The sequence below is a fragment of the Sphaerodactylus townsendi genome, linkage group LG01, assembly GCF_021028975.2.
Source record: "Sphaerodactylus townsendi isolate TG3544 linkage group LG01, MPM_Stown_v2.3, whole genome shotgun sequence".
NCBI lineage: Eukaryota > Metazoa > Chordata > Lepidosauria > Squamata > Sphaerodactylidae > Sphaerodactylus > Sphaerodactylus townsendi.
The window spans coordinates 61,876,944-61,893,904 of record NC_059425.1 but is presented as its reverse complement, the minus strand read 5'-3'; positions in this window follow the sequence as shown (position 1 = coordinate 61,893,904).

Sequence of the window (16,961 nt, the reverse complement as noted above, 5' to 3'; positions counted from 1 at the left end):
TCTGCATGTAAATGGCCAAACTTGACCTGTGATGATCAGAGGTTGCTGTGATGACCAGAGGTCACATTGTCACATGTTGAGTCAGCTGGCAGCCAATAGGACAAGCACCACCTGAGCAAGACCAATGTGTGGGGTATGGGGTTGGCACAGTTCTGTTGTTGGTGGGTGGACATGAGGTGGGGCCCAGATGGTGGTCGCTTTGCTTGAACCACAGTAATGGTAGGGAGGGAAGGAGCGAAGAATATGGTGCCATCACTGCAGCAGCACTATGGGATGCCAGCAGGTAATGGCCCTGGAAGGGCAGGTCAGAGCCTTAGGTGGGAAATTAAATCTGTGATTAATTTTGAACTCTATCTTTCTCCTTGCACTAATTTCCCTGCAAAATACATACTTGTTCATGTTATTTGCTCATCAGTGAATCAACATCACACATAATATATAAATTATGTTCATTGTATGTATAAATAGTGCAATATGCATATACAATACAAACAAATCTTCAAAAACAGTCATGAAACCATTGACAAAACTGTAGAAGAAGAGTTTGGATTTATATCCTGCCTTTCTCTCCTGTAGGAGACTCAAAGGGGCTTACAATCTCCTTTCCCTTCCCCCCTCACAACAAACACCCTGTGAGGTGGGTGGGGCTGAGAGAGCTCTGAAAAGCTGTGACTAGCCCAAGGTCACCCAGCTGGCATGTGTGGGAGTGCACAGGCTAATCTGAATTCCCCAGATAAGCCTCCACAACACAAGCAGCAGAGCGGGGAATCAAACCCGGTTCCTCCAGATTAGAATGCACCTGCTCTTAACCACTATGACACTGCTGCTCCTATTGTACTCAAATATACAAAAGAAACAGAATACAAAAGAAACAGAACATGCTGATTTCAAGTGTCCAGTTTTGTCATGGGGGGGGGGAGTTCAATTTCCCTTAAATTTCAGTGAAGGCCTTTTGCTTTTAAAATGCACTTTTATGAGAGAAAAAATGTTTGACTATTTCTTTTACAGTTTCCCAAGGTTGTCACTTTGAATTGATAGTTTGTAAAGTCAGCTGATCAAAATTAAGCTTGAAGGGCTTCTTTTCATGTTCTGCCCTTGGCAGGTAGAGCTTTGGTCTTGGCAGTTTTCTTCTTTGCATAGACCCACCTTTGCAATGACCACCCTACAGCAGTATTCATTGCATTGTCCTTTTCGAGTCTAGTAGCTTTCGTGTCTATTTTAGATGCCTTCTTGTGTGATTTCACACTGAAGGCTCAGAAGCTGCCATCTAATACATGTTACTACCTCATCAGTTGCTGTAGAATCAATACAAATAAACTTCAGCAGCACAGAGCCAAAGGTAGGATCTGCAAGCATAAATCAATACGGTGTTTAGGAGATAAATGGCATGTTATAACTCTCCGAAACCCTTTATTTCTGCTTCCCAGAGTCCAATGCCATGATGGCAAAAATCAATTCAGAAATCTCCTCATTTCACCCCAACTTTATTCAATATCTTCCCAAGAGAAAGTTGATGACAGCTTTAAAATGTGAAGAATTATTGCCCTCAACTAACTAACTAAATAAATAATAACAAGCTAGGCTTCATTCCCATTCTGAGGTGGGATTCTGGGTTTACATATCCACAGATGGATGCGGAACTGTATGTGCACAAACGGTTGCTACATGCATGTTCTAGCGTCTGTTGTAGTTCTCCTTCAGACTGGATAGCTCTGAAGATCTTTCCAGGATGGGAATGAAGCCTGGCTAGATGAAGGTGATGTAGGTTTAAACTTTTCTGCAGCTGAAATGGGGATGGTGGCATCTAACCAGGAAGATTAGATCCTAATTTGAATATAGTTATAATCTGTAATTATCCCAGAACCCAATGTGGAATTCCAGAGTAACTGTAGCAAAAGGCGATCATCAGTTGGTGACAGCATACAGTACACAATATGGGTACTGTAGAGAGGGGCTGTTAGCAAGAGGGAAGAAACCTCCATCCAACATTAACCATGCCATCCTAATCAGAATAACACCTTTCTAACTTCAGTGAGCTTAGAAGGCTGTAACTCTGCTTAAAAAGGTATTGTAAATATTGGGTTTCACAGTTAAAAAGACATTGCTGGTGTCCTGCTGAAACATGACAAAGTCATGAAAGGGCTGAATTTCCTTTATATGTCTGATAGAATTATTTGCAAAAATCTAGACATGCTTGCCATTTGGCATACGATGTTGGGTGACACTTCACTAGCAGAGTTGTGTTTTCACTACTGGCTAGCCAAATGTTCCAAAGAAGTTCAGAAGCCAGGCAAGAGGATGAAATTAATCTCTCTCTTTTTGTTCCCAGACTCTGGTGGTCACATGTATCCTGTCTTTCTTGTAACATGGAGATTGTATTTTTTGCTGCTATAGCTACAATATAACTATACTGAATTCTTTATCTAGGTTATGAGGATGGCCACCATATGCTGTGGTAATAAATCCCATAGGCCCCTTCTGCACACGCAGAATAATGCATTTTCAAACCACTTTCACAACTGTTTGCAAGTGGATTTTGCTATTTCGCACCGCTTCAAAGAGCATTGAAAGCAGTTTGAAAATGCATTATTCTGCATGTGCGAAAGGAGCCATAGAGAACTATTGCAGTTTGTTTAAAAAAAACACACCCCAACAACCTTCAGTTTAATTGCATGAGGCTATTTTGGGACAGCATGAATATGAATTCACTCTCTTCACAGAATTAGTGATTTTATACTGCTTGAAGCAGTATACTGCTTCATCAAGTATATAGCCCATCAGATTCCACCCCCCCTCCAAAGCTAAGGGGTTTCTGTTATCTTTTCCCATATATAACTTTAAATTGATCATTTTTGTTGTCATTTTCTGTGACTCTATTAATATCTAAAATCTAATGCTGTACAGAAAAACACCAATATGAAAAAAATCCAATTCTGAGGATCTTACAGTCTACAGGAGGGCGAGAAAAAATATATCTTCTTCATTGCATCAGTTACCAGGAGAATGAAGTTGACATGATTTACAGAAACTGTAAAAGGCATGTGGAAGGCATCTCTTCTAAGTGGCTTTGCTTAAAACCATAGTTATACAATTTGTGGATTTTGCTTGTTTACACTATATGGTGTTGAAACTTGGATACTGTGGAGAAAAAATCCCAAACTCCTAGAATACAAAATCTAATCATGGAAATTTAGATTCTCAGGTATTAAGAAGTCACAAGGTGGCGCTAATCAAATGGGTCACTTGTTGGCTTCAACCAAACAGTTAGTCTTACCCTACCACTTTAATGTAATCATTTGATGGCTTCCTGTTGACACACATATTGCCTGCAGGGTTAGAGGTGGTACTTGGCATAGTAAAGAGTTATTGGTTTCACCCAGAACCATACAGAAAAGGTGAAACTCTGTCTAGCAAAGGATAAAATAAAAGACAAAATACTCCACGTCACAAGAACATGACGCAGCCAACACGATTCACGGTGTAGCAGCAAGACTTTCTTAGAGCTTCATAAACATATCCAGTATTGCTGCAGAAGCTGGTATCCCACTGCGCACTATACCTTTTTAAGCCCATCAACATCAATGGACTAAGAAGGGTGTTACTTTGTTTAGGATTGTAGTGCCTGTCAAGAAGCCTCATGCTTCTGAAGTCTGGGAGTCTTCATCTCGGTGTCATCTTCCTGTGTTCAATAAAATGTATAAAAGTGATCTGCTTATCACCTCTGTGATACTTTCTCATGAAGTCTATTCATATTAGACTGTCCTTCAGTTCTTCCATCTTACATGAACAAAACTGAACAAAGAAAACGTTCTTCAGAATAAACCCTGAATGATTTTGACAGGTCTATTTCTGAACTAAGCTGTGACCTTTGCCAATTGTAAGGAAAAGACAAGGGGCACAAAAAGAGCCAAACTAACACCAAAGGGCAGAAAACTATGAAGTAATCTAGTCTGGTTTTGGAAACATGTCCATGGCAGAATACCTCTTCAGTGGATGCAATGCAGATGGACTTGTTTTTCATAACCCTGTCCTACCTTCTCTGCACCCATCAAAATATCTATTCTCCCAGAAGCTATGCCTTTGTAGAACAGAAGAATCTGCATGCTGTGTGAATATTCTCATCCTTGTTCATTTTGCTGGTCTTAGTTAACACACTTGAAATTAAGGGAAGTGTCTCCAGCATTGTATCATTCTTGAAATACATTTGAAATGTGCTGCTTCCAAATTCATTCTTATATTGATGTCTCATCTGAAGGCAGCTCCAATTACTTATTTTCTTATTCTGGGTGAACCACTGGGTAAAAATGGAATAAGAATTAAAAGGCAACAACCAAAGGGTCTGATCAGCACTAGTATATTTCAAGGTCCCCATTTGGTTTAGAAACCTTTTGGTGTGTTACCATCTTTGGAGTGGGGCACATTCAGTGCCTCTCTGTCTCCGCATTTTTGTTCTCCACCTAGTACATTTTAATCTCATCCTTCCTTCAACATTGTTAGGATGACATACATTGCTCTCCTGTCTCCTTTTTATTTACACAACATCCTTGTGAGGTAGGTTAGTACGAGAAATGGTGATTGTCCCCACTCAGCAAGTGTAGGAATTTGAACCTGGTACTCCAACACTGTACCCACTTCATTATACTGATTCATGTGCAGGATGGCTAGATGGTGATGGGAGTCTAAGGGAGAATGGCTAGGAGACTTGGGACAGGCAAGCCAATGGAAAAGACATTACTCACAGAAAAAACAGAAAGAAGTAATACAATCATACAGACTTGTGTAGGTTAGAAGCTGTCTATCCCATTGTCAAATATTATTTGTTAAGACCCAGGTGCAAGAAAGCAGAATGCCCAACTTCAAAGAAATGTAGATATGGTTCAAAAATTATGTTTGGGGGCCAAAAGATATTCATATGTATGAGAAACTTGTAAAGATTATTTTTAAATAGACTTTATTAGGATAAAAAGTAGCAAGAATGAACTAAAATTTTAACATATTTTTAAGAAGACATTTCAAGTACAGAGAACCTTATATGGTATTTACAGTTATAAGATAATTAATTAGCCAAGAATTTGTGCCCTCATGATGATTGTCACAGTCAGCTAATCTTATAAATATGGGAAGCGAATGCTGTAGGTTTCCCAAACTGTATGGCTATGGTCTGATAGTTTTAGCTCCTAATGTTTTGCCCACATCTAGGGCTGGCATTTTCAGAGGCATGTCATAGTAAGATGTGTTTCTCTCACAGTGCACACTATGGCACACTGTGCCATGGAGAGAAATGCATCTTACTGTGGCATGCCTCTGAAGATGCAGGCCCTAGAGGTGGGTGAAACATTAGGAGCTAAAACTACCAGATCACAGTCACACAGCCCAGAAATCCACAACAGCCAGTTAATTCCAGCCGTAAAACCTTTCGACAGTAATGGGAAGTGGAATTTATCAAGAACTTCTCAGAGCTTGTGAGTATCTTTGGAGTGAGGGAATCATGTAATTGCTCTCCTTTAATTATCTATGTAATAAAGATGGATGATATAATCTGTTGATTTAGTTATGTTTTAATAAAAGCTTGAAATGGAGGCAAAGATTCTCTAATATTATTACTTGTGTAAGTTACAGTAGGAAGGGGGAAATGGTGCTTTTCCTTTCTTGGAAAGACCCTTAGAGCAAGGGTCCCCTGGAAAGTATCCTGGCAACCAGCATCTACCTCTGAGCACCCCCTGAGAACATCTAGTCTGGCCTGCTGAGATGGCAATCTTCCAGCACAGTACTAGAGCAATAACAAAATACCTTATAACCAACCCTGTAGTACTTGTGCGGTCTAGCACATGGGAAAGAAATTAAATAAATATCCCAAAGAAATAGATTGTACAAAGTGAAGCCCCAAAATGTCTTTATTAAAAGGTTTATTATAAAAGGGAGAAAAAAAGGAAAAGGGTGGTTGGACTGAAAGAGGAGTGGGGAAAAGGTCAAAAAAGAAAACACAGGTAAAAGCACACAGCAACAACAGTACAGAGATATTCAAATGAAAAACAATAGAGTTAAAATGAGTGAAACACACATGTACACTGTAGCAGGTTCATCAGAGCACATGCAGAGTTTATCCTGGAAACAAGAAGTTGAAGGTGTTGTTAACTGCTACCCAACTTCCTGTGGACCCAGTTTCCACTTAAGACTGAGAACTGAAGACAAGTAAAAATCCCAAATGTCCAGATATTAATGCTAAATGGAGTTGAAACTAAGCCAACCTCCTTTATAAGAATGGCAAGCTGATTTCTCCAGTGCCAACCAAATCCCTGACTCTGATGTCAGAGGCTTCCTGTACTAATCAAAGCTATAGTATAGTCCCATCCCCATCAAGCACCTGGTAATGACTGGCCTGTCCTGCCCCACCTCCCAGCATTTGCTCCCAGGTTGCCTGGTTTCCTTGCCTGCTGCTTTGAAGCTGCTGCTACCTCTTTCCTCTCCTGGCCTTAGCCAGGCCTCTTCCTGGCCAGCACAGTCCCCATTGAGATGTCACCAAATGACGATATCATCAACCAACAGCCTTGCTGGGATGTCCTGTGGCTTGCTCCCAGCAGTCACCTCATCCTTCACCTTCACCATGGCAGTGGCTGCATCCACCTTGCTGGACCTTACCACCTCTGTGGTCACTTCCTTCCATGGTAAGTGTGTTGTGGGTGGCAAGGAGGCTGGCTGTCATCTGGTGGGGGTTGGATTGTGGCCACACTAAGCTCCCAGTGTGGTGTGTACTGTCTTAATAGCTGTCCATGCTCTAGGGAATGAGAAAAACAGAACAAGTGAAATTATACCTTTAAAATGCTAGTAATTATAATCTTAAAATCTTCACCCAAATTACATAGCTAGGATGAACTGTTCTTACCTAAGCTGGTTGTTAATCAGGAAGCCAATATTGTAGCCTGACCCTAAGTTTATGCATTTATCTCATTCATTTTAATAGGGCTTACTTCCCTGTAAATGTGCTTAATATCACAACCCTCCTATAAGTGACAATATCTTAACATGGGATACTTTGTTTAGGGTGCTAGCTTGGTTGTCATTTGAGCTGACAAAGGTGACATCAGTTACAATGGAAAATGTCCCCTCTGGAGTATTTGGAACCTGTTTACTATCTATGTATGAAAACAGTCTGCTGTTTTTCCACAGTCTACCACCTTGGTCTACCACTTTTCCTCCACACTAACCAGTACTGGAAAAAGTTAACCAGTACTGAGACACAAATTAGGCTATGTCCTTGGCATTTGTAATCATGCTAAGGCTAAGAGCATGACAAAGGTGGTTCAGTCTCTGGGGGAAGGACATAGATGGTATTTGCTCTGTGTCTCTTGGTGGTTTGCCAATGAGCACTATTAACATCAGCTTCTACAAAAAGGTCAATCAATCAACCTGTATATTTGTGGGATGCCCTTTACATGAAACGCTTCTAGGCACTTGCTAAAAATATAGACACCCAGTAGGAACAGTTAAAAAACAAGTTTGTCAGAAAGATTAAATGCAAAAATGTAAGGTAGTAGCTGATTACCATGAGTGGCTTTGGAATAGCTGCAACAACACTTAAATGAACCAACAACATAGGTGGGAGTCAACTGCATGGGTCTTTTCTGCTGACGTTATATATACCAGAGCTGGTAGTGATTCCATATAGGTTGATTCCATGCCCAAGAACATAGGTGGCCACTTTGGGCACCAAATCAGCAAGGGCAGCCTGTACATAACCCATGCCTGCCCTCTTGATCAGAGAATTTAGGAAGTGCTCACACAAAACATCTAAGATATTTGGTTTATTTGCTTCTTACATTTTTCATCCTTCAAGGTCCCAAGTAGCTGCATACACAGGCTAGGCATACAAGACAGCATAATATTATGCAAAATTAACCAATGCAATACAATTAAAAATTAAAACAATGAAACCATCACAAAAACATCAGGAGAAATTGATAATACCCTAATCAAATCAATCAAAAGTGTGTAAAGTATCTCTGAGAGCTTCTGAATTCATTTCATAAAGATTAAATACAAAAGTCTTTGCATTGCCAGCACTCATAAATTTATTGCATCAGTGCTCCATCAGCCAATACAGCTGGGTGTTATCTGCATATTGATCACAACCCGGACCAAAACTCTGTACCAGTTGGGCGAGGGGTTGCATGTACATGTTAAATAGCATTAGAGAGAAGATCACCCCCTAAAGGGCTTCACATACCAAAGGGCACTGTGATGACACTCTCTTCCCCAATGCTATCACTGCCCGCACTGGGTTCCAAGCATTGGTTCTCAAGCCTACTCTCCAAGCTCCACACCCAAATCTCCAGGAATTTTCCAGCCCTAGCTGGCAACCCTAATCAGTGTTAGTATTTTCTTGAACCTGCCAGCCTATGTCTTCATGGATATTGCAGAGATCCAGTCAATACTGGAGATGGGACAAAAAATATCACTATTTTTTGGGATTAGGTTTAACAGATCCAGACATTTTGAACCCCCACTCCCAAAGAAAGCTGATACTCCATATTGGCTTTTTCGCCTGGCTCTGAACTGCACGTGGGTCTAGGAGGCATCCAGGCCAAGCCCACCATTCAACTGCAGGTGCCGCTTCTGAACTGCATGTGGAGGTCAGAGACAGACTGTCTCAGACAGTGCACACAATTCAACATTGGACCTGGCCAGGCTGCTGGTAAGTGAGAGAAGAAGGGAGGAAGGGTGAGAGGGGTTTCCTTTTTTTTTAAGATGACAGGCCGAATAGGCTCTGGGAAATGCTAAGAAAATTGTAATTTTTCAGGATCTGCTTTCATTGCCACTTTTTGGGGAGAGAAACTTCCCACCCCCAAATATCAACAAAATAGTTTTAATTTTTTTTCCTGTTTGGCTTTAGCCAACTATCCACCCCTAGTCAATATCTGGCTCCTGAAGGAATCTCTGGGGGCATAGCTAGATGAAACACATGAGATCTTTGATTAAGTCCTTCCAATATTTTGTTTTCTCAAAAAACAATGGCTGAGAGAGGCATGCTTTGGATTGGTGCCATTGGGCTAGAGCCAGAATCGCCAACTCTGAGATTTGGAAATTCCTGGAGATTTAGGGGTGGAGCTTACAGAGAGAAGAGTTTGGGAGGGAATGGATGGCACTGGGCTACAATGCTCACCCTCTAAAGCAGCTCTTTTCTCCAAGACAACTAATCTCCATATTCCAGAAATCAGTTATAATTCCTGGAAATTTTCTGGCTTCACCTGGAAGTTGGCAACCCTAGCATAAGTAGAGAGGTTGTTTGGTCCTAACAAAAAATACCTCTAGTTCAGGGGTAGGGAACCTGCGGCTCTCCAGATGTTCAGGAACTACAATTCCCATCAGCCTCTGTCAGCATGGCCAATTGGCCATGCTGGTAGGGGCTGATGGGAATTGTAGTTCCTGTGTGGGGGGGGGGGGGGGTGGGGGGGGGGGGGGGTGGGGGGGGGGGGGGGTGGGGGGGGGGGGGGGTGGGGGGGGGGGGGGGTGGGGGGGGGGGGGGGTGGGGGGGGGGGGGGGTGGGGGGGGGGGGGGGTGGGGGGGGGGGGGGGTGGGGGGGGGGGGGGGTGGGGGGGGGGGGGGGTGGGGGGGGGGGGGGGTGGGGGGGGGGGGGGGTGGGGGGGGGGGGGGGTGGGGGGGGGGGGGGGTGGGGGGGGGGGGGGGTGGGGGGGGGGGGGGGTGGGGGGGGGGGGGGGTGGGGGGGGGGGGGGGTGGGGGGGGGGGGGGGTGGGGGGGGGGGGGGGTGGGGGGGGGGGGGGGTGGGGGGGGGGGGGGGTGGGGGGGGGGGGGGGTGGGGGGGGGGGGGGGTGGGGGGGGGGGGGGGTGGGGGGGGGGGGGGGTGGGGGGGGGGGGGGGTGGGGGGGGGGGGGGGTGGGGGGGGGGGGGGGTGGGGGGGGGGGGGGGTGGGGGGGGGGGGGGGTGGGGGGGGGGGGGGGTGGGGGGGGGGGGGGGTGGGGGGGGGGGGGGGTGGGGGGGGGGGGGGGTGGGGGGGGGGGGGGGTGGGGGGGGGGGGGGGTGGGGGGGGGGGGGGGTGGGGGGGGGGGGGGGTGGGGGGGGGGGGGGGTGGGGGGGGGGGGGGGTGGGGGGGGGGGGGGGTGGGGGGGGGGGGGGGTGGGGGGGGGGGGGGGTGGGGGGGGGGGGGGGTGGGGGGGGGGGGGGGTGGGGGGGGGGGGGGGTGGGGGGGGGGGGGGGTGGGGGGGGGGGGGGGTGGGGGGGGGGGGGGGTGGGGGGGGGGGGGGGTGGGGGGGGGGGGGGGTGGGGGGGGGGGGGGGTGGGGGGGGGGGGGGGTGGGGGGGGGGGGGGGTGGGGGGGGGGGGGGGTGGGGGGGGGGGGGGGTGGGGGGGGGGGGGGGTGGGGGGGGGGGGGGGTGGGGGGGGGGGGGGGTGGGGGGGGGGGGGGGTGGGGGGGGGGGGGGGTGGGGGGGGGGGGGGGTGGGGGGGGGGGGGGGTGGGGGGGGGGGGGGGTGGGGGGGGGGGGGGGTGGGGGGGGGGGGGGGTGGGGGGGGGGGGGGGTGGGGGGGGGGGGGGGTGGGGGGGGGGGGGGGTGGGGGGGGGGGGGGGTGGGGGGGGGGGGGGGTGGGGGGGGGGGGGGGTGGGGGGGGGGGGGGGTGGGGGGGGGGGGGGGTGGGGGGGGGGGGGGGTGGGGGGGGGGGGGGGTGGGGGGGGGGGGGGGTGGGGGGGGGGGGGGGTGGGGGGGGGGGGGGGTGGGGGGGGGGGGGGGTGGGGGGGGGGGGGGGTGGGGGGGGGGGGGGGTGGGGGGGGGGGGGGGTGGGGGGGGGGGGGGGTGGGGGGGGGGGGGGGTGGGGGGGGGGGGGGGTGGGGGGGGGGGGGGGTGGGGGGGGGGGGGGGTGGGGGGGGGGGGGGGTGGGGGGGGGGGGGGGTGGGGGGGGGGGGGGGTGGGGGGGGGGGGGGGTGGGGGGGGGGGGGGGTGGGGGGGGGGGGGGGTGGGGGGGGGGGGGGGTGGGGGGGGGGGGGGGTGGGGGGGGGGGGGGGTGGGGGGGGGGGGGGGTGGGGGGGGGGGGGGGTGGGGGGGGGGGGGGGTGGGGGGGGGGGGGGGTGGGGGGGGGGGGGGGTGGGGGGGGGGGGGGGTGGGGGGGGGGGGGGGTGGGGGGGGGGGGGGGTGGGGGGGGGGGGGGGTGGGGGGGGGGGGGGGTGGGGGGGGGGGGGGGTGGGGGGGGGGGGGGGTGGGGGGGGGGGGGGGTGGGGGGGGGGGGGGGTGGGGGGGGGGGGGGGTGGGGGGGGGGGGGGGTGGGGGGGGGGGGGGGTGGGGGGGGGGGGGGGTGGGGGGGGGGGGGGGTGGGGGGGGGGGGGGGTGGGGGGGGGGGGGGGTGGGGGGGGGGGGGGGTGGGGGGGGGGGGGGGTGGGGGGGGGGGGGGGTGGGGGGGGGGGGGGGTGGGGGGGGGGGGGGGTGGGGGGGGGGGGGGGTGGGGGGGGGGGGGGGTGGGGGGGGGGGGGGGTGGGGGGGGGGGGGGGTGGGGGGGGGGGGGGGTGGGGGGGGGGGGGGGTGGGGGGGGGGGGGGGTGGGGGGGGGGGGGGGTGGGGGGGGGGGGGGGTGGGGGGGGGGGGGGGTGGGGGGGGGGGGGGGTGGGGGGGGGGGGGGGTGGGGGGGGGGGGGGGTGGGGGGGGGGGGGGGTGGGGGGGGGGGGGGGTGGGGGGGGGGGGGGGTGGGGGGGGGGGGGGGTGGGGGGGGGGGGGGGTGGGGGGGGGGGGGGGTGGGGGGGGGGGGGGGTGGGGGGGGGGGGGGGTGGGGGGGGGGGGGGGTGGGGGGGGGGGGGGGTGGGGGGGGGGGGGGGTGGGGGGGGGGGGGGGTGGGGGGGGGGGGGGGTGGGGGGGGGGGGGGGTGGGGGGGGGGGGGGGTGGGGGGGGGGGGGGGTGGGGGGGGGGGGGGGTGGGGGGGGGGGGGGGTGGGGGGGGGGGGGGGTGGGGGGGGGGGGGGGTGGGGGGGGGGGGGGGTGGGGGGGGGGGGGGGTGGGGGGGGGGGGGGGTGGGGGGGGGGGGGGGTGGGGGGGGGGGGGGGTGGGGGGGGGGGGGGGTGGGGGGGGGGGGGGGTGGGGGGGGGGGGGGGTGGGGGGGGGGGGGGGTGGGGGGGGGGGGGGGTGGGGGGGGGGGGGGGTGGGGGGGGGGGGGGGTGGGGGGGGGGGGGGGTGGGGGGGGGGGGGGGTGGGGGGGGGGGGGGGTGGGGGGGGGGGGGGGTGGGGGGGGGGGGGGGTGGGGGGGGGGGGGGGTGGGGGGGGGGGGGGGTGGGGGGGGGGGGGGGTGGGGGGGGGGGGGGGTGGGGGGGGGGGGGGGTGGGGGGGGGGGGGGGTGGGGGGGGGGGGGGGTGGGGGGGGGGGGGGGTGGGGGGGGGGGGGGGTGGGGGGGGGGGGGGGTGGGGGGGGGGGGGGGTGGGGGGGGGGGGGGGTGGGGGGGGGGGGGGGTGGGGGGGGGGGGGGGTGGGGGGGGGGGGGGGTGGGGGGGGGGGGGGGTGGGGGGGGGGGGGGGTGGGGGGGGGGGGGGGTGGGGGGGGGGGGGGGTGGGGGGGGGGGGGGGTGGGGGGGGGGGGGGGTGGGGGGGGGGGGGGGTGGGGGGGGGGGGGGGTGGGGGGGGGGGGGGGTGGGGGGGGGGGGGGGTGGGGGGGGGGGGGGGTGGGGGGGGGGGGGGGTGGGGGGGGGGGGGGGTGGGGGGGGGGGGGGGTGGGGGGGGGGGGGGGTGGGGGGGGGGGGGGGTGGGGGGGGGGGGGGGTGGGGGGGGGGGGGGGTGGGGGGGGGGGGGGGTGGGGGGGGGGGGGGGTGGGGGGGGGGGGGGGTGGGGGGGGGGGGGGGTGGGGGGGGGGGGGGGTGGGGGGGGGGGGGGGTGGGGGGGGGGGGGGGTGGGGGGGGGGGGGGGTGGGGGGGGGGGGGGGTGGGGGGGGGGGGGGGTGGGGGGGGGGGGGGGTGGGGGGGGGGGGGGGTGGGGGGGGGGGGGGGTGGGGGGGGGGGGGGGTGGGGGGGGGGGGGGGTGGGGGGGGGGGGGGGTGGGGGGGGGGGGGGGTGGGGGGGGGGGGGGGTGGGGGGGGGGGGGGGTGGGGGGGGGGGGGGGTGGGGGGGGGGGGGGGTGGGGGGGGGGGGGGGTGGGGGGGGGGGGGGGTGGGGGGGGGGGGGGGTGGGGGGGGGGGGGGGTGGGGGGGGGGGGGGGTGGGGGGGGGGGGGGGTGGGGGGGGGGGGGGGTGGGGGGGGGGGGGGGTGGGGGGGGGGGGGGGTGGGGGGGGGGGGGGGTGGGGGGGGGGGGGGGTGGGGGGGGGGGGGGGTGGGGGGGGGGGGGGGTGGGGGGGGGGGGGGGTGGGGGGGGGGGGGGGTGGGGGGGGGGGGGGGTGGGGGGGGGGGGGGGTGGGGGGGGGGGGGGGTGGGGGGGGGGGGGGGTGGGGGGGGGGGGGGGTGGGGGGGGGGGGGGGTGGGGGGGGGGGGGGGTGGGGGGGGGGGGGGGTGGGGGGGGGGGGGGGTGGGGGGGGGGGGGGGTGGGGGGGGGGGGGGGTGGGGGGGGGGGGGGGTGGGGGGGGGGGGGGGTGGGGGGGGGGGGGGGTGGGGGGGGGGGGGGGTGGGGGGGGGGGGGGGTGGGGGGGGGGGGGGGTGGGGGGGGGGGGGGGTGGGGGGGGGGGGGGGTGGGGGGGGGGGGGGGTGGGGGGGGGGGGGGGTGGGGGGGGGGGGGGGTGGGGGGGGGGGGGGGTGGGGGGGGGGGGGGGTGGGGGGGGGGGGGGGTGGGGGGGGGGGGGGGTGGGGGGGGGGGGGGGTGGGGGGGGGGGGGGGTGGGGGGGGGGGGGGGTGGGGGGGGGGGGGGGTGGGGGGGGGGGGGGGTGGGGGGGGGGGGGGGTGGGGGGGGGGGGGGGTGGGGGGGGGGGGGGGTGGGGGGGGGGGGGGGTGGGGGGGGGGGGGGGTGGGGGGGGGGGGGGGTGGGGGGGGGGGGGGGTGGGGGGGGGGGGGGGTGGGGGGGGGGGGGGGTGGGGGGGGGGGGGGGTGGGGGGGGGGGGGGGTGGGGGGGGGGGGGGGTGGGGGGGGGGGGGGGTGGGGGGGGGGGGGGGTGGGGGGGGGGGGGGGTGGGGGGGGGGGGGGGTGGGGGGGGGGGGGGGTGGGGGGGGGGGGGGGTGGGGGGGGGGGGGGGTGGGGGGGGGGGGGGGTGGGGGGGGGGGGGGGTGGGGGGGGGGGGGGGTGGGGGGGGGGGGGGGTGGGGGGGGGGGGGGGTGGGGGGGGGGGGGGGTGGGGGGGGGGGGGGGTGGGGGGGGGGGGGGGTGGGGGGGGGGGGGGGTGGGGGGGGGGGGGGGTGGGGGGGGGGGGGGGTGGGGGGGGGGGGGGGTGGGGGGGGGGGGGGGTGGGGGGGGGGGGGGGTGGGGGGGGGGGGGGGTGGGGGGGGGGGGGGGTGGGGGGGGGGGGGGGTGGGGGGGGGGGGGGGTGGGGGGGGGGGGGGGTGGGGGGGGGGGGGGGTGGGGGGGGGGGGGGGTGGGGGGGGGGGGGGGTGGGGGGGGGGGGGGGTGGGGGGGGGGGGGGGTGGGGGGGGGGGGGGGTGGGGGGGGGGGGGGGTGGGGGGGGGGGGGGGTGGGGGGGGGGGGGGGTGGGGGGGGGGGGGGGTGGGGGGGGGGGGGGGTGGGGGGGGGGGGGGGTGGGGGGGGGGGGGGGTGGGGGGGGGGGGGGGTGGGGGGGGGGGGGGGTGGGGGGGGGGGGGGGTGGGGGGGGGGGGGGGTGGGGGGGGGGGGGGGTGGGGGGGGGGGGGGGTGGGGGGGGGGGGGGGTGGGGGGGGGGGGGGGTGGGGGGGGGGGGGGGTGGGGGGGGGGGGGGGTGGGGGGGGGGGGGGGTGGGGGGGGGGGGGGGTGGGGGGGGGGGGGGGTGGGGGGGGGGGGGGGTGGGGGGGGGGGGGGGTGGGGGGGGGGGGGGGTGGGGGGGGGGGGGGGTGGGGGGGGGGGGGGGTGGGGGGGGGGGGGGGTGGGGGGGGGGGGGGGTGGGGGGGGGGGGGGGTGGGGGGGGGGGGGGGTGGGGGGGGGGGGGGGTGGGGGGGGGGGGGGGTGGGGGGGGGGGGGGGTGGGGGGGGGGGGGGGTGGGGGGGGGGGGGGGTGGGGGGGGGGGGGGGTGGGGGGGGGGGGGGGTGGGGGGGGGGGGGGGTGGGGGGGGGGGGGGGTGGGGGGGGGGGGGGGTGGGGGGGGGGGGGGGTGGGGGGGGGGGGGGGTGGGGGGGGGGGGGGGTGGGGGGGGGGGGGGGTGGGGGGGGGGGGGGGTGGGGGGGGGGGGGGGTGGGGGGGGGGGGGGGTGGGGGGGGGGGGGGGTGGGGGGGGGGGGGGGTGGGGGGGGGGGGGGGTGGGGGGGGGGGGGGGTGGGGGGGGGGGGGGGTGGGGGGGGGGGGGGGTGGGGGGGGGGGGGGGTGGGGGGGGGGGGGGGTGGGGGGGGGGGGGGGTGGGGGGGGGGGGGGGTGGGGGGGGGGGGGGGTGGGGGGGGGGGGGGGTGGGGGGGGGGGGGGGTGGGGGGGGGGGGGGGTGGGGGGGGGGGGGGGTGGGGGGGGGGGGGGGTGGGGGGGGGGGGGGGTGGGGGGGGGGGGGGGTGGGGGGGGGGGGGGGTGGGGGGGGGGGGGGGTGGGGGGGGGGGGGGGTGGGGGGGGGGGGGGGTGGGGGGGGGGGGGGGTGGGGGGGGGGGGGGGTGGGGGGGGGGGGGGGTGGGGGGGGGGGGGGGTGGGGGGGGGGGGGGGTGGGGGGGGGGGGGGGTGGGGGGGGGGGGGGGTGGGGGGGGGGGGGGGTGGGGGGGGGGGGGGGTGGGGGGGGGGGGGGGTGGGGGGGGGGGGGGGTGGGGGGGGGGGGGGGTGGGGGGGGGGGGGGGTGGGGGGGGGGGGGGGTGGGGGGGGGGGGGGGTGGGGGGGGGGGGGGGTGGGGGGGGGGGGGGGTGGGGGGGGGGGGGGGTGGGGGGGGGGGGGGGTGGGGGGGGGGGGGGGTGGGGGGGGGGGGGGGTGGGGGGGGGGGGGGGTGGGGGGGGGGGGGGGTGGGGGGGGGGGGGGGTGGGGGGGGGGGGGGGTGGGGGGGGGGGGGGGTGGGGGGGGGGGGGGGTGGGGGGGGGGGGGGGTGGGGGGGGGGGGGGGTGGGGGGGGGGGGGGGTGGGGGGGGGGGGGGGTGGGGGGGGGGGGGGGTGGGGGGGGGGGGGGGTGGGGGGGGGGGGGGGTGGGGGGGGGGGGGGGTGGGGGGGGGGGGGGGTGGGGGGGGGGGGGGGTGGGGGGGGGGGGGGGTGGGGGGGGGGGGGGGTGGGGGGGGGGGGGGGTGGGGGGGGGGGGGGGTGGGGGGGGGGGGGGGTGGGGGGGGGGGGGGGTGGGGGGGGGGGGGGGTGGGGGGGGGGGGGGGTGGGGGGGGGGGGGGGTGGGGGGGGGGGGGGGTGGGGGGGGGGGGGGGTGGGGGGGGGGGGGGGTGGGGGGGGGGGGGGGTGGGGGGGGGGGGGGGTGGGGGGGGGGGGGGGTGGGGGGGGGGGGGGGTGGGGGGGGGGGGGGGTGGGGGGGGGGGGGGGTGGGGGGGGGGGGGGGTGGGGGGGGGGGGGGGTGGGGGGGGGGGGGGGTGGGGGGGGGGGGGGGTGGGGGGGGGGGGGGGTGGGGGGGGGGGGGGGTGGGGGGGGGGGGGGGTGGGGGGGGGGGGGGGTGGGGGGGGGGGGGGGTGGGGGGGGGGGGGGGTGGGGGGGGGGGGGGGTGGGGGGGGGGGGGGGTGGGGGGGGGGGGGGGTGGGGGGGGGGGGGGGTGGGGGGGGGGGGGGGTGGGGGGGGGGGGGGGTGGGGGGGGGGGGGGGTGGGGGGGGGGGGGGGTGGGGGGGGGGGGGGGTGGGGGGGGGGGGGGGTGGGGGGGGGGGGGGGTGGGGGGGGGGGGGGGTGGGGGGGGGGGGGGGTGGGGGGGGGGGGGGGTGGGGGGGGGGGGGGGTGGGGGGGGGGGGGGGTGGGGGGGGGGGGGGGTGGGGGGGGGGGGGGGTGGGGGGGGGGGG